The sequence below is a fragment of the Falco punctatus genome, assembly GCF_963210335.1.
Source record: "Falco punctatus genome assembly, chromosome: 3".
NCBI lineage: Eukaryota > Metazoa > Chordata > Aves > Falconiformes > Falconidae > Falco > Falco punctatus.
In genome coordinates this window covers 1,360,888-1,384,437 of record NC_137582.1, presented here as the reverse complement: position 1 = coordinate 1,384,437, position 23,550 = coordinate 1,360,888, and the positions used below count along the sequence as shown (strand labels likewise).

The 23,550-nt window shown below is 44.7% G+C and overlaps 1 protein-coding gene across 1 annotated transcript in view; it reads left to right on the top strand.

Annotated features, from left to right (window-relative positions):
• The first annotated feature begins 4,842 nt into the window (after nt 1-4,842).
• NDRG1 (N-myc downstream regulated 1) overlaps nt 4,843-23,550 on the top strand; it is a 74,407-nt gene continuing 55,699 nt past the window's right edge. Inside the window, exon 1 of the mRNA XM_080377883.1 lies at nt 4,843-4,861. The gene's annotated coding sequence lies outside the window, so the exon portion shown is untranslated. The remainder of the gene's footprint in view (nt 4,862-23,550) is intronic.

Below are 23,550 nucleotides of genomic sequence, written 5' to 3'. Positions count from 1 at the left end.
ATTAGAAACATGACCATAGTGGAATGAAGGACTTGCTGCAAGAGGAGGCTGAGAAGAAACATGGAGTGTGGTGAGACAAAGAGAAGATCCTCCATCCTCCAGTTCTGCTGGAGTGACAGAGAAGGTGAGGTTCATGAAGAACAGAAATGACCTGTCCTATTTCTTTTCAACAAATCAATATCCAGTTGCAACATTCCCTTACAGCAAAGATTGCATTAACATTAGGAAATAAAGCTAACCTACTTAAACTGGGAGGCAAAGGAATGTGTGTCCAGGGCCTACAGTGAGAAGGAGAATGTGGGAATAATAAAATGTTTGTTGTCTGCTCCAGCATGAACGTGTAAGATGATCTTGAGAAAGCCATCTGCAAAAAAACCCCATAACCAAAAAATTTCAGTATCTCACAGGAGGGCTGGGAGGCCCTAGAGGTGCCAGCTTTCAGTTACTACCAAACTCTCTAGGACAGCATAAACAATCGTTTTCTCACATTTGTTCTATAATTTTTTTTTTTTTTGCCGAGAGTGCTTTGAAAGCTGCCTGACCCTGTGGCCCTCCCACCACAGCAGCTGTACGATGCTGATTTATGTCAGAGGATTGCTTTTGTAAGGACTGTGGTCTCCTTGTGTCTCTGGAGAAGATCTAAAAAGCTGAGGTGGACTCACTGAAACCCTCACATGGTACCTTTATTACAGAGCACCCAGTCCTGACCCAGAAAACCTTGCTAGTGTGTGCAAACTGCTGCTTATTCTGCAGAAATGAAACTTGCTGCAGCGCGGGGGTCTGCAACAATGCCGCAGCTTTGTGGTTGGACCTGTGTGATTTCTGACAGTGACCCCCAGGCCTGAGGCACTTCACAAGCCCCTTTTTCCTTGGCTGTAAGGGGATCTAGCAAACAGCCTTACTACCCAGGCCAGGAGGAGACACAGAGGCAGGCTGATCTATTTGGGTCTTCTATAGGTGTCCTTTAGCCTTCCCAGCTGCCCAGCAAACCCTGTCCCCCCAGACAGCACTTTAGCTTGGCCAGGTCGCAGGTGCTTTGTCTGGGGACATGCAAGATGCTTTATCTTGAGGCATGCCAGATTGCCTGTGGGGACACCCTGGGGCAGACACCTGCATCCAGTCCTGGTGTTAAGACACCTGTGGTGCAAAGAAACTTCTCAGATACCTTCTGCATGGGAGTTTGTCTCTCCTTCCTCAGAAGACTGCTTTAGTTAAAGTCTTTTTGGGGTGGCTGCCTATCCCTTCCCTCCCCCATCAGGGCAGGGCCCGACCCTTCCTTCGAAAGGAATTGCTGGTGATGAGATTTCCATCTAAAAGTGGGGTTCTGACCCTTTGCTTAAGAACAGAAACAAAACGTGCTTCATTGCACCTCATGAATTCTTTCAACACAAGCATCTTCAGTTACATGTTTCTGTAGCTGGACATATGTGTCTGTCACCACGGTAAGGGAGGAAAGAATTTCCACCGATGTGAAAGTATGGTGCTCCCTTTCATCCTGCTCTCATTGTTAAACAAATAAGCTGCCTTTAAAAGTATTTCAACATTTGTGTCTCCAAAAGGGGCTATTTTCACCCCTGTCTCAGTTCACGCTTAAGTAGTAACCTTCTGTTTAGGGGATCTGTTAATGAAGGGCAATAATCTTGATTTCAGTTAGTGAAATTACTTTGTGTGTATGTGGGTGTGTGAAAATAATACAGTATCTTATTTCAAACCTCACGGGGTTTCAGCAATTATACCTTTAACAGAAAATCTCGAAAGTCAATAGCCTTATAATGTCTAACTCCTGGGAACCAGGGTGAGGGGAAATTAAAAATCCATCTTTGAGTTTAATGGTGTAAAAATATGCGTGTAGATAACCACCATTATGTGCCTAATTCCCTCCTGCTGAAGTACACATCCCGAAAAGCTCACCTCGCCCAGACAAGGTAAAGGCAGATCCCACAGCCCCTATTGCACGGGGGGGGGGGGGGGGGGGCGGTGGGGGGCTGTGCCCAGGCAGACATTTCCAGGTGCAAAGCAGCACGTCCCAGGCGAGCAAAGCCTCGCCCACTTCTGAATATGCCTTTCTTCTTCTTGGCTGTTCCCTAATCATCCCACCCTTCTTCAGCTCCTAATTCCTTTTTTATTTTTTCTTGCTCAAGGATATGCAAATGCTGCTCTGAGTCATGACTGCTGCAAAGAGTTTCATCTCTTCGATAACAGCAGCGCTGTGTGAATGTGTGCGTTTCTGCTTTACGTGATTGTCTGCACGTCCCTTGGCACACAGCAAGTATGTCTCCCAAACCACAGCTCACATGTCTAATCACTTCCACTCCAAACTCCTGAGGCTGAGTTAGGGACAATATAATAACCAGTTTCTTGCAGGCAACTGGGCAACAATCCAGCTTAAAGTTCACTGAATCTGCTGGCTGACATCTAACTCATCTGCAGTTCAGGTCCACAAATAATCTTCCACGGTCTCTTGGCAGAGGTAAGATTCAGAGACACTCCATCTTCTTGGGCTCTCCTGCAGTTGGAGATGCTGCCCCAAAGTGTGGAGGGACTAGCACTGGCAGGGCTGGTTAGGTGGTAGGGAAGGGGATCTGCCTGTTTTTGGAGACAGAGGGCTTGTATTCACAAACCAGACCACTAATTTGAAATTCACCATTTGTTGGCAGCAGATAACTTTGCATTCAGGTTGGCAGAGTGTTTTTAATTCTTCCAGTCCTGAATTGCTGTTTGTAGATGTTTGCACAGAGCTCAATATAATGGGATCTGGTTCCAGTTAAGGCCAGTTGTAGTGTACATGGTAAACAGTATGGGGAAATGACAGCAAACCTATCTCTTTGGGAGAGCCGCTAAAGTCAAGCAGCAGCATGTGGACAACATGGACACTGGCACAAAGACTGGTCCCACAGCCCTGTCCTTACCCAGTTGGAGGATCACCAGATAGACAGGGAAGAGGGCTAAAATGAACTGAAAGAGAATCTTTCCTTCCTTCCCTGTTCCCTGGTTTCAGGTCCAGCAGAAAGATAAGCACACGTCTGTCCAAATTTGGTACATTGCCTTCAGAAAGAGCTTATCTGAGCAGGCAATGTAGGGGTGAGCCCAGTGATGCACTTTCACATTTCAAATCTTTCCAATATTTTAAATTTCACATTCACTGCCAGCCAGCAGAATATCTGAAGCAGGATGAGTGGGGCAAGTATGACAGGGTATGTGTTGTGACATGATTTGTGACTTTAGAGCCACTCATCTCTGAGTGTTTCTAGGGAGAGGGTGTGGAGCAGGACAGTCTCTTCAGGCTGTTCATTGGTTTTTCTTCACAGTGCACATGATGAAGCTTCCTGATATTATCCACTATGTCAAGTATTACTCTGTTGCGCATTATAGAGCACTCTAGAGCGTACCTCTCAAGCAGCCTTGAAAAAGAAACTCACCGATCCCACGCAATGAAAGTCCTTAGAGCAATGTCTTTTCATATAAATATCAATTTTGCCCAATTCATAATCTTTCTATTCAAAAGTGGTTTAGTATTAAAGGTATTTCTCTTTGGTTTTCAGCTTGCTTATGTATTTTCTTGGTTTCCTCATTTAAAATTCCTTGCTTGCTTAGGAGCAGATCTTGTGACTTTTGCTTGAATAAGGAGAAACAGTCATGCCATAATTTGGCTCTGTTAGTAGTGAGGGGACGGAGGAGGAAAGGTTGGGAGAGGAGAATATTTTTCATTTTACTTAGGCCACGTATTACAATGGTATGCAATACCAGTTTACAGGCAGAACTGGCCAGTTTGCTGGCACATATGAATCACTAGATGCAGATTCCATCCACAGCTGTTTAACCAGCTGTACCCTGGCAGAGGCAAGAAGAGGCAGGAATTGGAAATTCCTGCTGGGATAAACCTGAGGAGCAAGCAAAAGTATAATAAAAGTGGGAGTTGTCTGTAATGCATCAAATAGCCCAACACACAACACGAGGGCTTGGGCTGAAGCAGCAGTAGGCTGGAAGGGCTGCTCACTCCAGCTGCTCTTAAATGGGGGCAAATAGACCCCTGTGCAACTAATAGGCTTGCTGTTGGTACCCAGATGGGACACTGCAGGTACAGGCTGGCAGGGTAGGATGGAGGTGGGTTAGTGGAGAAATCAACTAATTCACTAATTATCTACTAGCAAAGATGGATGAATTAAGTCCAAAGATTCCACAAAAGATGCTTGAAAATGAGTTGTAAAAGCCTGTCAGTGCTTCTCTGCACTGGGCAGAGGACAGCTACCTCTGGAAATCATTTTGTTTAAGGAATTGCTGGGCATCACAGTCAAGGAGGTTTCTTTTATAAGATTTTTTTTTTTTAAAGCATTCCTTAATGACTGAACCTGGGATGCCTTTTGACAGGGGGCAGAGAGTGTGAATGAACTTGGTCTGGGTTACAAACAGTTTTTGCTGAAAGAACCAATATTGGTCCATCGCAGCACGTACAGATGTGGGTCTGTACATGCATCTCACTCGAGCACCCTGCCTCAGGCAGCCCTGGTTTGCTGTTCTGGCACAGATGTCTGTTGTTGAACAGATGTCATCTTGTAAGCTCCCCTAAGCAGCTCCGTTTTCCAATCAGAATTGTAACTGGAATTATATACAAAACATAATTGCAGCATTTATAAAAGGGGAGTCTAAAAAACTGTCCTTAGAGCTCAGCGAATTGAGGTCACCCATCAAGCTGCTGCCCACCCCTCCTGCTTGTTTCAAAAAAGCCAGATGACTTTATTAGAGTCAGCTGCTGAATAGATACCATTGGCATTACAAGCCAGGAAAGACAGCTAGGATACTCTTGTCACTCATTTATTTTTTGACCAGAGAACAAACCAATGCTCGCTGTGTCGTCAAACAGGTAACGGTCTCTTGTGTAATTATAGCAAATTATTATAATAGTTATTATAATAATTTATAGCTATTTGTCCCTTAAGCCAGCTCCTTCGTCATGTTTTTCACTGTCTGCTCTGTGGCTGTCTTATTGAGATCATAAGCATTTTGGGCAGGAACTGTCTGTGTCATATGCAGCGCTGGTCACCCCTACTCATGCCTAATGAGTGACGTTCTGCTTTTGGTAATTCCATTTTGTGACTGCAATCAGCTGTTAGGAGAAAAAATTGTACCATCTGGATCAGTATATAATGACTGTAAGGAATCCCAATACTATTCTAATTGTAAAGAATCACAGTATTTTTTTCCCTGCCCTTGCTTTCAAGACCTGTGTAAACATGTAAATACAGCAGGACTGGACTCTCTATGCAGTTGCCTAATGAGACATTGGCAATAAGTTTAGGCCTCAGCTTGTTAGATGTGATGGCCCTGCTAGTCAGCAGGTGTAAAGCAATATAAAATAGCTGTTGAAAATCTGACCCATAGAATCTTTGGACATAGCACTGCCTGATTTTTTTTTTTTTTTTTAAAAAGTGGTTTAGATTAAATCTTCAGTCTGCAATGCTAATATAACTTCAGAAAAAGAAAGTATCAACTTGGTTAAAAAAACATATCCGTGGTAGAGAGAACAGAACTTCTAAATAAAACAAAGTAAATCTCCAAGCCAAACAAAAATGTCTTACGAGGCAATTCAGATTTCTTTTCTTCAAACAGCTCGAAAGTTTCTCCAAATTTCCCCTTTTCTTCTATGTTCTAATCATGATAGGGACATGATTGTCTAATACCAATCTCAGAGCATGGCAGATAGATGAGATATTATGCTGTAGACATGCTTGTGGTGAGGCTGAGGTCCACTGGTTTTGTAACAATTTCAGCTTGATGCCTTTTGGTAGATAGACTGGATCACAAGATGTCTGTAGATGCAAGAATCTGTAGATAAAATTCAATGTCAAGATCTAAATGGGGCACTGCAGCCCCTTGGATAACGGGCCATGAAACTAAAATGTGCAAGCAGAGTTTGCTTCAGTCTCAGCTGTTCAAAGATCCTGCAGTGGCAGAAATTATGTCCACCTAAAGTTCACTGCAATAACCGGATCCGTGCCAACGCAGAATGACAGCAATGCTTCATGTTCAAGAAATAGATGTTGTTGTTCCACACTATACAGTATAAATCATACATGGATATATTCATGTGTATTTATTTACATGCATGTAAATATGTATGCTTTGAAAAATGATATCTTCATCATCTTGGTAAGTTTTCAGTTTCTCTGAACTATAATTTTAGCGTAAGTCTTTTTGACACTTTTGACCTTGTAAGCAGTCAGACCAATGAGGTTAAAACAGCTGATTTTTGTTGCCCGCTTTACACAATCTGGTAATGGTCAATGCTGGTAAAAGGACAACTGGTATTCCAAAATACTGGAAAGCCAGCAGGATGGTGGATGAGCTGTGAAAGCTCCAGCAGAAGCAGGAGGGCTGGCAGGTGAGCAGGAGCCTGTTGAGACAGGTCTCTGCAGCGTGTCCATGGAGCTTTTGCGTCAATGCTATACAGCTCTGTGTATCCCACTGTGAGACAGATGTAAGGGACAAACATCCTTAAAATCCTTGTGAAATCCTCTAAGATCTACAGGTGACGTGAGGGATCTTTCTCCTAAGATCAGAGGGAGCTGGGGCTGTGATTCCACCCCTGCCTCTTGCTGTTGCTATGGGCAGTGAGTAGTCAGAGTCAAAACCATGAAGTAACAGAAATCACAAAAACTGGTAATAAAAGAAGGCTGTGTTTGTGATGTACGGCAATTTTAGAAGCACTGTGTATTTCAGTATTATGATGATCCCAGCCGCTTCAGGGCTGGCAAGGTTTCCCCTTGGTCAGCATGGTGGTTGGAGCATGGTTCCCCTTGGAGCATGGTCCAGCATGACAGAGGAGCCAAAGCAAGAACCAGCCCTGCTGTGTCCTTGCCTGGGGCAGGCTGGCTGGGGCAGGGCTGGTTTCCTTCTCTGCTGTGTCCACGAAATTACTTTAGTGAAGGAAGAAGGAGGTCAGTCCTCCTGCTTGAATCAGAAGAGAAACCTTCCCTCCCTAGGCATATGGTCAGCCAAGCTGTCTTCTAGAGATGCTGGCCAACTTCTGTTTCCTGAATTGGTGAGGCTGTTGAGGTGGCCATCACCGAAACCCCACTCTGTGCTTCACTGCATTTCCCTCCCCAGGAGGATGTATCAGCATGGTGTGGTGGTGTGTGAGAACACCTCGAGGTGCATATGGTTCTGCAAGCCTGCTCTGCAGAACAAGAGAGTCAACCATAAGCAAGAAATCAAAGAGGAATCAGTCCTGGGCTGGTCATCCATGGTCCGAGAGAAATCCCTGGCCTCAGCTGACAGCCTTGAAATATGTCAAAGCTTCTTTTTGCTGGCTGAAAGAGGCCTGGGAATTAGAGCCCCATAGCCAGGGGATTTGTTGCCCTCCACAAGAAGTCACCCTGGACACAATAAAAGCAGCTTCCTTGCCAGAGCAGCCAAGGCAATTGAGAGGGGTAAAGGAAGCTCTTAAACATTTGCTTTCTGGATTCTGACTGCCAGATCTCTCGGGAGAGGCTGGACTCCTCACAAAAATGCTTGACGGGAAGAAACTCCCTAGGAAGGGATTGTTCCGTTTTGTTTTGAACTTGAAGGCCTCCAGTTGAGTTGGGACATTGCCACCAACCACCTAAGGAAAGCTTGAAGCCTTCCTACATGGGGTGGGGTAAAGGCCTACTGTGGGTGTACAAAAGGCCTTCAGAAGCATGACTTTCCCTGGGACATAATCTTCTTGCCACACTGTGTTTTGTGGTTGAACGTAAAATGGGTGGTTTGGTGCTTTTAATGACAAAATTCTACTGAGGCTTCTCTTTCCCTTCCCACCCGCCTGTGGCTTTTACTCCAGGTTAACTTGAGATTTTCCCTGGAAATCACTCTCTGTGGGTCCTATGTGCCTGCTATAACTTTTTTTGTTGTGCAGTGAGTCTTTTTAAGAAAAATGCATAAGCAATCCAAAAAGGAAATGAAAAACCCGTTTCCCTGATGAAGGAAAAGAGACCTCATTACTGGCTTGAGCATCTTGCTCTCTCACACTCCCTGTTTTTCTCTGAATCTTGCATTTTAGGCAGTATATTCTCAAGGGGATAGACTCTTTTCCTCCCATTCTTCGTTTCCTCTGGTCCTAACTTTAATGTCTCCTCGCATGAGTATGTCCTCCCTACTGGGGACAGCAGAGTTCTCTTGGGCTAGAGGAGCAGGGGTGCTCATCAGTCACTCTGCACGTACCCTGTCACTGGGACATTGAGCAAGATGTGGACTTGTATATGACGAGCTTGGGGCTGAGGGCACGGGGCAGTGGCAGTGGCAGTGGGGGGCTCAGCAGTGTCTGTGTATGAGCAATGTGCTCTGATGGCTTCGGGGCTTACTGCCTGTTGCAGGCACCTTCAGCGCTGCGGTCTGCAGGTTTAAAGGTAATTTCATGGAAAATCTGGGTTTCTAAGTATCAGTTATTTAGTGGCTGTTTTGTGGATATCTCCTTGGGTTTAATACCCAATTTCTGTCTAAGATCTCCTTTGGGGCACTACATGCTGTTTTGGAATATTGCTGCTAGACTGTCCTAGCCTCATTTTCCTTAAATATATCATGGAGATTACAGTAGTTTGAAGACTCACAAGTTTATTGTGATGATGCATATGTTTAAGGCACTCAGCTTGAAATGAGGTGAAATTAATTTTCTACACATTTGTGATAAATAACCAGAACCCTGATTATTTTGGTGGTTTACTAAAAGACACTTCTGGTCGAAACCCTACAGCTTCAGAAGCATCTGTAGGAGGCCACAGATGTATGAAGCATTTTGTATGAAGGAAAATGGAACAGGTACAGTGCTAAAACTGCTAAAACTGTGGTCTATGTACCAGTTTCTTTAAAGACATCTTCGAATCTGTGACAATGTGAGAAATCACAATATGCTATGATGAAAATTTCCCCTCTCTGTGGAAGGAATACAGTTGATTTGATTTATCAACCCAGAGATACAAAATTAACACAGACTCTGTTGTCTACTGTTTGCAACCCCCACAACTCCTAAGGTCACAGCATGAATTGCCCTTTAAATTTGACTAGCGCTACAAAATGCAAACACAGCAGAAATAGGCAGAAAAGTATAGGCAGAGCTTGCCTTTCTTTTGCTTAGTGAGGTGGCGATGGGAAACTGCCTGTAAGATGCACCACAGAAATTCAGCTTCAGGGGAGAGCTGGGAGCTTGACCTCCCCGGGTCATGGTGTACAAACTGTCCTATTTAATTGATGTTCTGCTTACCACTCTGTTAAGCATCAGATTTGGAAAGTCTCCAGCTGGTGTGGAGGAAGGAACGATGTCTATTTGTTCCTACTCATTCCTGCACTGCTGTGCAGAGGAAGGTAGGATTTGGCGCTCTGTTGGGATTTTAATCATTACTTTTCAAAATAAGTACAGAGCATTTATGATTTTCTTTCTGGCTGTCACATGGCAAGTGACGTTAGGACTGAACTGTGAATGGAGCGAAGTAGCGGTGAATTGCCCTGCTTGCGGCTCTGGAGTCAGAAACTAACATATTTCTCATTCAGCGATGCTAAACCCCATTGCAAACATGCTATTGACAAATTATTAAATATGTCAACGAAAGGATTTGGTTTACTCCATATTAAGCACATCCTCCTTTTCAATTTTATTCCCCTCTCCACCCCACCCCACCCCCTTCGTTTGGCCAAAGGAGATTAGACTTACATTCCTTAAGTACAGAAAAAATTGGACTAGTGAGCCAAAATAGTTCTGGTTGCCATTGTTTCAGTTTTAGATAACAAACACTGTGCTTGTAACCAGCACATGTAAAGAAATGTATTGACCACTGATGATTCACATACAGAATCAAGCTGCTCCTGGACAGCTTGTGAATGGAAGGAAAAGCTATGTTTGTTTAATATATTAGTGTGCAGATGTTATCTCTATTTATAGATAGACAAGCTGAAACTCATAAAAACTGAATTGCTTGCCAAGAAAAGACAGAAAAAGGCAATGGTAGGTCTGAGGAAAAACTTTGGATCGGTTGTCTCCAAATCATCACCTCTACCAAATAACAGTACCTCCCTTTAATTAATAATTCATTGTTGAGTGTTTCGAAACAGCTGAGCAACAAGCACATTACACTAAAAGACGCCTCTTTGGCATCTTTTTGGCTGTAGAGGATATGACTCAATATTCCTCCATTTTGGCACTGAGGGAGCCTGTATGCGGTAAAGAGCAGCTGTGCCTGGTCTCCATGACTGATCAAAGGTGAACAACTGATTTCTTACATTTGCTACAGACCTTATTGGCAACCATGCACGATGTGAATTGCCTACCTGTTTCTGTCCCAGTAAATGTGGTGTTTCCAGCTTGATAAATATTTTCATTCATATATTTATCTTTCTGAGACCTCTTCTTCTGCCTTAGCTCTGTTATGCTAAACCATCACCTCTCTTTCCTACCTTGACTTTCACAGGAGAAAGTTTCAGACTCCCTTTGCATTTGTGAGAAAAAAAGAGGGGGGAAAGGGGCCTTGTTCGCAATCTATATAGATCTTCATGTCACTGAAAAAAACCCACCTGCTGGAGCGTGTCATTAAGCGTTTCCTTTCTGCTGATAAAGACTCTACCTCCTGCCTCTTGGTATTTGACTTCAGTGTTGTTTGGACCTTTCTAGGCCAGCTCCTATGAGTCACAGTCTCAGCTGTGTGTGTCCACCTGAGTCTGGCTGTTTCTCTGGGTATGCCAGGTGCCTTCAACAGGGATGTAGCCATCCAGTGTGTAAATCCAGAAGCACTTCCCCATCAGGAGTTAGAGGCCATCTTCACTGGGGTCTTCAAACTCATCCAGGCAAGGAGAGGAAGGCTTAACGTGGCTTCCGGCAGCCTGGATGCTACTAACTGTGCTGAGGCACAGGCTCTGCTGACAGACCTGTGGACAGTGTGGTGGTCAGATGCTCCTGAGGCTTCCATGTGCATCTAGGTGCCTTGTGCCCAGGCACCCCTGCAGCAGCTCTTTAAGAAGAGCACAAATAGCCCATGTTACCAAGCTTCTGCCTTCATGTCTAGTTTATTTGCATCTATTTTACGCACACACACTGACCAAATTGTATCTGCTCCCAATACCTTGTTACTTGTCCCTTTGCTTACACAGCAGTCTTGCTGCTTCAGCAAGACTAAATATTTTGAGCATTTATTTGGTGTATTATTTGTGTTCCACACCTCCATCCATTCTGAAATCACTGTCTGAGTCCAATTCCTCTCAGCCCTGCCAAAGTCCAAATATCAGCCTCACCTCTGCCAGCACAGAAAACAGGTCCCTGCGTTGCCCACTGGTGTCAGCTGCCCAGATTCCTGCACATGTATAATATCTCCAGTGGTGCGCTCCCAGGTACACAGGGAAATGATACGCATCCTCAAATAATGCCAATGGACAAAGTCCAAAGGTTTCCTTCTTTTTCACCATCCTGTCCTTGTGCTCAAATCTCTTGCTGTGGTTAAGTTCATTGACCTTGCCAAAGTCTTTCCTGCATTTCCACTCTTGCTCAGCTCATGCGTACCTTCTTTTTCTCCCTGTCCCACCCTTTGCCTCCCAACACCAGAATTCCAGTGCTCTGGGCCCCTTCTGGGAAGCTCCATCTTGTAGGACACTGACCAGCACTATGTCATGTTAGCATGGTTTTCAGGTTGCCACCAAACCCGTCTTCCTTCTTTCCCTGGGCTTCTCCACCTAGCTGAGTTTCTTCACATAGGTTTCATCCTTGGCAACTGCAGACAGTATTTCATGCTATAGAACAGCTGGTGGCAAAGGGGATGAATGTACTCTCACTGGGGTAAATCAGGAGTAACTAAATCTGGTGTGTTGCTGTCTGAGTGGAAAAAAACAGGCCTGTGCAGAAAATACTGCAAGCATGAGAGTTTAGAGTGCTGTGCCACTGTGAAAACCATGACCTGTGCACCTCATGTGATAGCATTGCTAAATGAGCTTTGAAAAGAGAACATTTTTCTAGTGGCCTCTGAAAGAATGTGGGTGGCAGAACAGCGACAGTAATTGGCAATGTTAATTGCAGTCACACATCAGTTTCCCTTGGCGTTTACCAACTTTCCATATAAAAGACATTGTTACACTTGAAAGCTGAGGTCAAGTTAGCTAATCATTCATAGTGTGTTTGCTTTCTCCCAGGATTGTCTAATAGGAATTGTGCCTTGTGTTTTAAAGCTATTTCAAGCAAAGAGCCTAGAGTGAAATTGTTTAATTTGATTTAAAGATCTCTATAGCTGACCTGCCAATCAAAGTGATTCAGATAACTAGCTGGTGTACCACTTGTGAATTAGACTTGACTCTGCATTATACTGATTGATGTGTGGAGTATCTCTGAGGAATTGATCGGCTTTTTTTCCAAAACGTTGATTTCAGTGAAATGGTGTTACTACATATTTAAAACCATCCACTATGTCTGTCACTAAAAATCACGGGACTGTGAGTCAGTCATCTTGGATGACTTATTGTTCTGTCATTGATTCACTGAAAATGAATGTCTATACTGCACCCAGCATGAACTGAATGAAAGCTCAGATGCAAACAGCAATCTAACCAAAGGGCCAGAGGGTTTATCACTGTCGAATTAGGGTAAATTATAAGGCTATAGTTTTATAAGGCTGTTTTATAAGATTATAGTGTTTCCAGTTACAATATGTACTTGTTCAGAATGGACTAGTTCCTTTATAATCCTGTACCCAAGGTTATCTAACCGTACAACGGATGAATAATGTATTTTCCCAACTGAGAACTGTACAGGCATGGTAAAGTGTTTTGAAAGGAGTATTTTAGTCATTGCCTTACAGTGAGTTTGTTTTCTTCAAGTTATGGAATATGACTTTAATAGATAAATGGAGGAAATTAGGCTTTCAATCACAATGTCTGTTTTATTGGTCAAATATAGAATGGATTAAAAACAAACAAGCAAACAACTATAATTTGTATTTAACTGTATGACTTGGCACAAGACTCTGTAGTGAAGACAACTGGTGATTCAGCTTTGTCAGTAAATTACACTTTTTCCAGCCCCATTAACGACCCAGACTAGCTATTTCCACCTTCTCCAGACAAAGGTAACCTTGTCCCAGATTTACTAGCCAGTCATTAACAGTCATTGAAGGGGAGAACTCTTGCCCCCAGGACACTTCCAGGAGCCCAGCACCAAACCCGGCTACTGCCCCTGAGGAGGGGAGAGTTTTAGCTCAGACCATCATTGCGGCCGGGCCTCCCTTCAGGGTTTGCTCTGGTTCCCGCATGCCACCCATCTCCCATGTGCCTGGTGCTGCCTCCCGGCACAGCACAGCCCAGTGCAAGAGGGGGTCTGTCCCAGCGAAGCCACCCAGGGCAGGCAGGGGAGCCGTGGGCAGCTGTAACAGTAGCGGCACTGAGGGAGCTCTGCAAAGCCGTGGGCTGTGAACCAGTGCCAGGGAAGTTCTGCATCTGCCCCTGCAGCTCCTCTGTGTCTGGGACACTTGCTGCTGGCTCTTTGCAGAAAAGTCATTATAATTTTATTTTTTTAAGTAAACTCATGCATGGCCAAGTCTTACGTGCTCAACAACATTAAATCCTTTGGTTCTGCTTTACTTCAACCTCCATATAACTTCCCCTTGGGGAACTGGTTGGTTAGTCCCCTCTGTACCTCATTGTGCAACACTGCAGTTACTAGCATTGACATGCAGAGAATAGAGACAGAATTTATACGACATTTTGCAGAACTGACTCTTGCCAGCACCCGAATAAGGATAACCTTTCCCATCCCTTGGAGAGTTTGTGTTGCGGTAGCTTTGTTTGCTCCTGCAGTGATAACTACCCATGACCGTGCTGTTGCTTTCATGCATCTCCTGTATGGACCACCATGAGCAGTCGAGCATGTCCTCCCAGCCACAGAGAAGCAGGAGGCTCTCTGCTAGAGGTTTCCTGTGCTGAAAGTCCCCGAAGAAAAGGGGATTGACTTTTGGGTTGGTTGGGATAGAGAGCAGGTCGGAAGGGCTGGCTTCGAGACAAGGTGCCAGTCAACTGAATGGGCACAGCTGAAACTCCACGAGCTTTCTTACTGAATATTGTGATAAGAGCTTTCCTTATATGCTCATGTTCAACCTTCACTGATCGCTGCTGCCACTCTTGGCTGTTCCCAAGACAGGGTGCGTGTTGCTGTTGATAACACTGTAGTGCTGATAGGGGACCGGTTATTTACAGCCTCTGTTCTTGCCTGCTATTTCAAAAGCATCAGTCACTGAACAAGTTCTTTGGTCAGGCTGATTCAGGAAGCAAAACATTGATACCAAGTGCATCTCTTGGTGCCTGTATTTGTGTTGTGGTTTAACCCCAGCCAGCAAGGAAGACCCACACAGCCGCTTGCTCACTCACCCTCCCCTCCTCCCATGGGATGGGGAGGAGAATCAGAAAAAGGTAAACCCCATGGGTTGAGATAAGAACAGTTTAATATAAAGTAAAAAATAATAATTATAATAATGATGATAATAATAATGATGATGATGATAATAATAATAAAAACAGTAATGAAAAGTGGGGAAAAAAAGGAGGAATAGAAAACCAAGTGGTGCACAACACAGTTGCTCACCACCTGCTGACTCATGCCCAGCCAGTCCCCAAGCAACAATCAGTGGCTCTGGGCCAGCTCCCCCCCCATTTATATACTGAGCATGGTGTTCTATGGTATGGAACATCCCTGTAGCTAGTTCGGGTCAGCTGGCCTGGCTCTGCTCCCTCCCAGCTCCTTGAGCACCTCCTCGCTGGCAGAGTGTGGGCAACTGGAAAGCCCTTGAGTTAGGGTAAGCACTACTGAGCAATAGCCAAAACATCAGTGTCTTATCAACATTATTCTCATACTAAATCCAAAACACAGCACTGCACCAGCTACTAGGAAGAAAACTAACTCTATCCCAGCTGAAACCAGGACAGTTTGGTACAGTTTTGAGTCAACTCTTCCTCTCTGATCTTCTTTTCCCTACACCTTATTTTGAATCCGTTTTTCTTCTCCTGTCCTACCCTCTCCCTCCCAAACCTCTGTTGTTTCATTTCCAGAGAAAAACAATCACTCACATCTTGAATTAAAAAGATGCATTTCTAATTCCAGTATATACACCTTGCTTATTGCCAAAATTAATCATGAAAATCATTAAGATGTTGGAGGTTCAGAGGGTAAACCAAAACACATTGCTGATGTTACAGGAATTCTTTCTCACAGGAAGGGGAAGGAAACCTACAGTACTACCAGCTCTGGATACTGGCAGATAAAATGGCATGAACATTCATCTCTGCTCTCAGATATTCCCTTCAGAAATTCTCTGAAAAGCAAATTATGCAGGACAGTGCCATGGGATTGTCCCGTGGGCTGGGATTGTTCACACTGGGCTGGGAAAAGGACTCCAAATTGCAATGGGAGAGGAGCTGGGGCTCTTTATGCTTTGTGGTTTCCCTTCTTGGCCACAAGGATACAAAAGGCTTTGTTTTGTTCAAAATAGACAGGGGAAAACTTTGAAAAAGGCAAGTTTAAGCCAATTGTGCTAGTTTTAGTACCCGGTGCAGTGCACAGTGCAGGACTTTGTGTAGACTCCAAGGAGAGGCGCATATGTGCGTATTTAAATGGGAACTGAAAAGGAATACTGTCAACTGCCCAGGACCTGGGATGTTTAGGGATCAGTTTCCTAAGTGAGTGTAATGGCATGAGAGCAGTTAGGAGGTGATTCAGATCAACAGGCAGAGTAAAGCTCTCTGAAAGAAAGGCTTGCCCTGGACATTGTAGAATATCTCTCAGCTAAAACCGATATCTTTATGAAGTGTGTTTGGATAATGAAAACACAGGCAGGGAAGGATCTCTTTTAGGTTTTGGTTCTCCTAGAAACACACCCTTGTAGACAGAGGAAAGATTGATAGGGACCCAAACAGAGATGCCCACCTAGTTAGATATCCTTCCGGGATGTGCTTGTATCAGTAGTTACCCCTTTCAGCTGCTTGTCACTGCCAATCTACTGGATGAGCCACTTGTTTATTTTTCTTCATGGAAAACCAGCTCGATTACTTTCATTGTTCAGCTTGTTGATCTGAGCTGATTTTCATCTGCAGCTGACTGAAGAGTGCTGCCATAATCTGCCCTGCCTGCAGCATAGTTGGCAGCCACTGATAGCCAGGATGGCAGGGGAGGGAAGGGGAGGACAGCAGAGTCCAGCAAGAAGATCTGAAAGAGATGTAAAACCACCAGCCAAAGCCTAGAAACCCTATATTTCTTCACTTTGCTCAACCAACATAGATCCCTAGAGCCCAGTGCACCTAGTGAACTGTGAGCCTTGATAATTGCCACAGCAAGGGAAGACACATTCCCAGGATCTAGAAACTAAGCAGGCAGAGGGATACCCCAAGTTCAGTTTGGGCCACAGTGGAAAGAAAAATGGGATATGCAGGCAGAAAGAAACTGTCTTCAACAGTTTCAAAACTCTTCTGCACAATACTTCCTTGCACCAGGAACGCTGATATATCATGAATAATGGCAAGCATCTTCTATATGGGAACACCTTTTGTATAGCACATCCTCTACATGTCTGGAAAGTACCCTAAAGTAAGTGAGACACTTTTGAACGGGCCACTCTTCCAGTGCTCCTCTTGAAGTGGGTCATGGGACAGCCAAGAGTACAAGGTGCCTGGATCCAGCAGGACAGCCCATATAAAGCAGTCACCTGGCTCTCCAGGATAAGGTTCTTCATCCGCAGCAGACAGTGATAATTCCATTCCTCTTCTGCTTCAGACACGTAAAACCAAAGTAGGACAGCAGTGCACAAGCCCCTGCACCTCACACCTCGTGTTTCCTGTTGGGTAGGCAGTCCTTGTTCTGCATTTTGAGCTCATGTTTATGCACTGTTTAGGAAATCTTATCTTAACTTCATTGTGAGGACTCCGTATGTAAAGCCTAGGGCTTGGCATTCCTGAGGCCTGGCCACAGGTCCTCTGAGAGTGGTTCGTTTTGTTGCAGGGTCACCTCTCACAGAACAATGCAATGCACTTTTGCTGCCTTGTGTTCAATACTGGAGTTGAACACAGTGTCCTACCATGGAGCATCATGTTTTTAATGGAGAAAACACTGGGATTCAACTAAAAGTAGAGCATATCTCAGTGGGTAGTTACAGTCAGTTACTTTCCACAATATTTCTGCTGTACATAGAGCAGTCTTTGTCCCTGTGCAGCTGAAATAGTAAACAGGCTAACAAGCCACTCCTGGCCTTTCCTTACATGTGGGCACCCCTGCCCACCACCATTGTCAGGGAGGACCGGCTCTTTTGCAGAGAGCCCAACTGCAGGGAGGCCAACCTCTTCCCAGTGTGGCGGAATGAAGGAACCTGCTCTGTTATCTCTTTTTTTGTAGCAGCAGAATGTGTGCATATCAACCAGAGACAAACTAAACTGGCAGAAACTGTCTTTCACAGTATTGTAACTCTTTTGAGCAATTTGGCTCGCTTGCGGCTGTCACACCACTGGATCGCTACGGGAGCTGAATGAGAACATCTTCCATTGCTGCCCACCTCAGGAATGGGCTTGGCTCCCTTGCGTTGCATGGAGCAGTGACAGTCCCAGTGGAAGGAAAGCACTGAGGCTACTGATCCACCTGATTGCCAGGGGTGCCCCCCACTTTGTCTTTACACCAACAAATGCTGAGACCTCAGAGCCACTGTGCCATTGCACTACTTACCTACTCAGTATCTATACCACCAGCTAAGGCATCCATGGAAAAGGGTATTTTCAAACCCTTTGTCAGCTCTTCTTCCCAGGGTAAAATGTTGCCAATTAAAGTGTCTTGAGGCAAAGCTAAGGAAAACATGTGTTCTGCATGTGTACCTAGCAATTAAGAAAAAAAAAAAAAAAAAAAAAAGGAAATCTGGTGTGTTCCCCATTTTCCCCTGTGCCTTTGGAAATCTGTGCCCTGATTTCCATTACTGTTCTCACAAATATTTGGAAATCAGAAGGTCAATCCTCTGAGGTTTTGTGGTCACCTGGTTTGAGTAACCCGAGGACCTAGCACCAGATCCGTAGACCCTCTCAGCCTAGCACATAAGGAAGGCCTTTATGAGGTTAGCTCACAGATTTGTGCTTGGATGCTTTTCATAATTTTAAATTTATGCTTGAATGGAAATTTTAGGCTGTTCTTAAAAGGCTGTGCACCTCAAAGGTGTGTACACACAAAGCCCACACTACCTGCCTGCCCTTGCTTGACTTCTAGACAACCTTCTTCCTTGCATCCCTCCTAGACAACCTTCTGTGGCTGATAGCAGATGGACAACCTGATTGATAGTTTGTCTTTCTGCCCTTAAAATGCTGTAGTTCCACTGAAAAGTAGTCCAGGTAACAGGCAACCAGCCACATCACCCTGTGGGGCTGTATTTACACCACTAAACACTCATCCACCCTAGGAAGTGATCCTTGGCTCCTATCACAAGGCCCACCAGGCTGGTGATTTTATAATATGAAGCTGAGGGCACATACGTAGGGGAAAGCACAAGAGCCTGTGTGTTTGAAGACAGTGGGAATGATGATAAAGGCACTGTAAGGCATCTGGTTCAGTCTCACCGTCACTGCCAGTGGGGAAGGCTGCCCAGAGGAGGTGTCACCTGCACCATGTCAGGATTTTGTCTTGGGCACAGCTGGCTGGATCAGTCCAAAACAGATCCTGGGGCAAGAAGATGCAGTTTTGCAACGTGGGCAGTCAGATGTTCATTGTCTCAGTCTCTTCCCTGGATTGTTTTTATTTAACAGGACAGGCATAACCCCAGAGCACAGGTGGGAGATCAAACTGTGCAGAGGTTATTCTACAGTCCTCTCAACTCGGGGACAAAGACGACACAGTCCCTAGTTTCTTAGAGGCTGTCCTGCTTAAAGTAATTACCCCTCATGGTTTTCAGATGCAGAAACCAAGCACTGAGCATGAGGCTTTTAGGCTACAGAAAAGCCCACCCTGCATGTTGAAGATGCCCTTCACCAAAAGTTTTTCTTCTTCTCCCTCTTCTGCAGCTGTTTGACAGAAGGCCTTAGAGATTAGCTGCATTCCTGTGAGCTATTTATACTGAAATATTTTGTGTTGAAAGATGTAAGCCCTTTTTTTTCCTCTGTACGTACACAATGATCCCCAAGGGCAAGCAAATCCTGCCGTGTTTTGGATCAGATACATTGTGATTACTGTTGTAAAACGGCCCCGAGTGCATTTTTATGAGTCAGTCTCACCTTTACACTTCCACATGTCACCAGGCTCTCTCGGATGTCTGTGCAGCTTTCCAGTTCCAGATTACCCTAGTTAAAGGAAGTTTAATCCCCACTTGAGGTGATGCTTCCAAAACATTTTCTCTGAAACAATGTATCTCGATAAATTTTCCAGGGAGAGAAAGCGTTTAGCTCACTGGTTGAGCAAAGTAAGAAAAGCCTCCAGTAACATGGTTGGCCAATTTGGCTGGGTGATGTGTTGGATTAGGCAATCCTCATATGTAATGCAACCCTCATATCCGAAAATAAAATGCATGGGGCCATGCAATATTCTCTGCTCCCGTGAATGGAGAATTACGATGCTTCCACACATCCCAGGTGAGAGGATTTAAAAAAGAAACAAGGAGATGAGAATGGTACAAAAGCCCAGGCAGGCAAACATGGATAGATTTCACTTGTGACACCCCTCCCCTTCCTCCCTGCCTGCAGCAGAACAGCTCATCTGCTGGAGCATATGGTCAGGCTTGTGCAGGGAAAACAGGCTCAGGGATGCAACATCACCGAGGGACCCCAGTGCAAGTGCCCAGATAGGGACTTTTCTGTCTGTCTGCGCTGTGGACAGCACCTGCAAAGACGGGGATCTGAACAACCAGCCAGCTCCATACCAAGCCAGCTTCATGGAACTGGAGACCCTCTGATCAAAACTCCCACGGGCTTTCCAGCCCCATAAGCAAGGACTGTCATAGGGTAAAATCTAGAAGTATGACTTCTGAGTATTGGGTCTGGAAGAGAAGTCAGCTGGTGATACAACACAGCCTGCCTTGTCTCCAAGCCAGACCACTTCTCATCCTTCCCTCAGCTCTGCAGTGAATCTGACAGGACCAGAGGCAATGGGCACAAACTGAAAAGACGGAAGATTTCAACTGAACATCAGGAAACAATTCTTCTTTACTGTGGATGTGTCTGAGCACTGGCGCAGGTTGCCCAGGGAGGTGCAGTCTCCCTCCTTAGAGATTTCAAAAAAACACCTAGACATGGTCCTGGGCAACTGGCTCTAGCTGGCCCTGCTTGAGCAGGGGGGTTGGACCAGATGACCTCCAGAGATCCCTGCTAGCTTCCACCATTATCTGTGATTCTGTGATCTGCTGGAAAGGTCTCTGCCCCTGAAGCCTCCCACATGCTGTGTGGTAGCAGGGAAGCTCAACGTTAGCAGCAGCCCTCTGTTACAGTCTCTAACAGAAAGACAGTTTTACGTGATCCAGTATGAGTCACTGGAGTTGCAGGTCAATGGCCAAATTCTTTTGTTACACCCATTTAGTCCTGTGGGCTTCAGCAAGTGGGAGGGTAACGGAACTGGTCCAGACACATTTTGTGAAGCAGAAATGCATTTTGGTCCAAGCTGTTTCAAAAGCGTTCAATAAACAAAGCACTTTAATACGATGCCCTGAAACAGTCACCCAAATCTTATCCCTTTGGGAAGAGAGTTCATTTAAACAAGACTTGATTAAGGAATATTACCATCCTAAAGGGCATTCTGCTTTTTCTTGGGCAGTATAGGTGGCCATCAGTTGCTGAATCCTTCCTCAGTTGCACAATTTAGTGATACAAACACAAAATGCTGTTATGAACTGTGCACTATTTACACCACTGATTCCCCCAAAATGAAGTTTTATGTGAAGTGCTTCCACTCTTCACTGGCACCCTGTTTTTAAGAATTTAAAGACCTTTCTCTTCACCTTAGCTTTGATTTGAGGATTTTATTTTCTGTTACTTACTGGTTATCAGTACCACACTTATTAGGCAAGCTGCAACCTTAAAAGGCTTCTTCAGATCACCTCAAAACAACCTGAACATTTTTTCCACTTTTTTATTATACTCTTTGGATAACCTATGATAATTGTTTTCCAGATTGAGAGAGCAATACATACCAAATGCCCCCATCCCTCCCAAATAAATTTACTAACCAAACAAAAAAACCTGTCTATAAATGAATTTTCATTATATGGTCTTTATGAAACTTTTCTTGTAACAGATGAATCTTGACTGCAGTGCAGTTTTATTCTGCCCTGTAAAGCAACAGTGCTGTAGAAAGAAATGTCATTATTGTTACAAATGTTGCTTCAGATTAATGAAAATTAATTCTAACCAATGGGTTTGTTGTAATTGATTCCTTTTACATGGAATTATTCTAGGGTATTGCTGATTTTTTTTGATCCAAACATATTTATGGAGAGTACAACAGAAGATATTTGTGATTTGCAATTTTTATTTTACTAAGTGGAATATTCACACTCATTAGATTTCCAATTTCTACTACCAAAGGGAAATCCTCCACTTTTAAGGATAATAAAGCATCCAGCTGTATTTATACAGAACCTAGACAACAAGACCACATTTTTTTCTGTTTTTTTCTCTGGCTTCTTCCTACCTCATATGCTGCATGGGCTCCTCAGTCTACCAGCTCTGATTGCTGGGATTGTGCCTGACGTTAAACATTTAACAGAGACCTTTTGTTGCTAACTGCATGGTTATGACAAATGGCAGATTGTTAAAGCAGGAGCTGTGTTATCAAAAGTCAATCAAGAGCGTGCCAAAAACTCTGGCTCCTTGTGCAGAATTCAAATGTGGAACAGGCACAATCTAGACTGGAGAAAGAGACAACTCCTAAACACTGCCCATAGAAAAACCTTAGGAAAAAGAGGAACACAGAGGTGGGTAACTGGGACCAGCAAGTGTGTCACCAAGTGTGTTCATGTTTGCTTGCTTTCCCCAGAAAAATCCTTAGAAGAGGGAACTTTAAAAAACTGAGTGCAGCGAGGTGGGCCCTGAGGACTTATGGAGGATGGGTGTCCTATCTGCCTTTAAGAAGGTGGAAGAGGAGAAGAGGAACAAATCCAAGGAATACAGCTGAATGTGGAAAGCTACCGAAACAAATTATGAAATGGCCTGTGAGCACCTGGAAGATGATACAATGCTAAGAAGAGGCCAGCAGAGTTTTGTCAAGAGTAAAGCATATTAAGGGAATTTAACTTCTTCTCTGACATGGTAACTCATTGTAGAGGGTTCACGTGGGAAGGTTTTGGTAGTGAGGGGTACTGCCAGGAGTGGCTTCTGTGAGAAGGTGCCAGGAGCTTCCCCCATGTCCAATGGGGAAAGTTCCAGCTGCTCCCAGATGGACCTGGGGGGGCCAAGGCCGAGCCCATCAGTGGCGGCGGTAGCGCCTCCGGGCCAGCGTACGTAACAAGGGGGGAAATGTATCTGTGCCAGCAGGAGAGACGGGCAGGGTTATGTGGGAGCCGCGGCCCTGCAGCCCCGGGATTGCAGCATTGGGGATGCTCCTGGCAGGAGCTGTGGGCCATGGAGGGGAGCCCACACACACGAAGGTCTGCTGGCAGGACCTGTGGCCCATGGGGGACCCAGGCTGGTGCAGCCCGCTCCTGAAGGACTGCACCCCGTGGAAGGGACCCACACGGAAGCAGTTCATGAAGGACTGTGTCCCATGGCTGGGACCCCATGCTGGAACAGGGGAAGGGCATGAGGAGAAAGGAGTGACAGACAATGTGTGATGAACTCGTTCCCCAGGGCTGCTGAGGGGGTGGAGGCAGATGAGTCAGGAGGAGGCTGAGCCTGGGAAGAAGGGAGGATGGGGGAAGGTGTTTTTGGTTTTGCTTTTATTTCTCAATGTTCTACTCTGATACTAATTGGTAATAAATTAAATTAATCTTCCCTAAGTCAGGTCCCTTTTGTTCATAATGGTAATCAGTGAGTGATTGCTTTTATTGCTCATTGTCCTCTTACTCATTGGCAATAAATTAAATGAATCTTCCCCAAGTTGAGTCTGTTTTGCCCATAATGGTAATTGGTGAGTGACCTCCCTGTTCTTATCTCAAGCCATGAGCTTTTCAACCCATTTTCTCTCCCTCACCTACTAAGAAGGGGGAGTGAAAGAGCAGCTTGGTAGGCACCTGGCAACCAGCCAAGGTCAATCCACCACACTCATCCAGCTGATGACAGGGAAGCGACTGACATAATTTATTGCATTTGAGATAAAGTTTGGGGAAGACTTCATTATAACATTCTTATAAGGAAAGCAGGGATATATGGTCTCCACAGAACTGCTATGAAGTAACCACAGAATTCAGTGGTACAACTGAGAGCAGGGTGCAGTCATTGCTACCCAACAGGGATGGCACATCAAACAGCCCCTTTCAGTTCGTGATCTATATCACTGAAAAAAAAGAATTCCAGTTTACATGAGCAGCTGGCACCAACCTGTGCAGGCAGGTTCAACACCCAAAATGATCTCATTAAACAGAAGAAATTGCCTAAATTAATTAATTTATTAAAAACAGA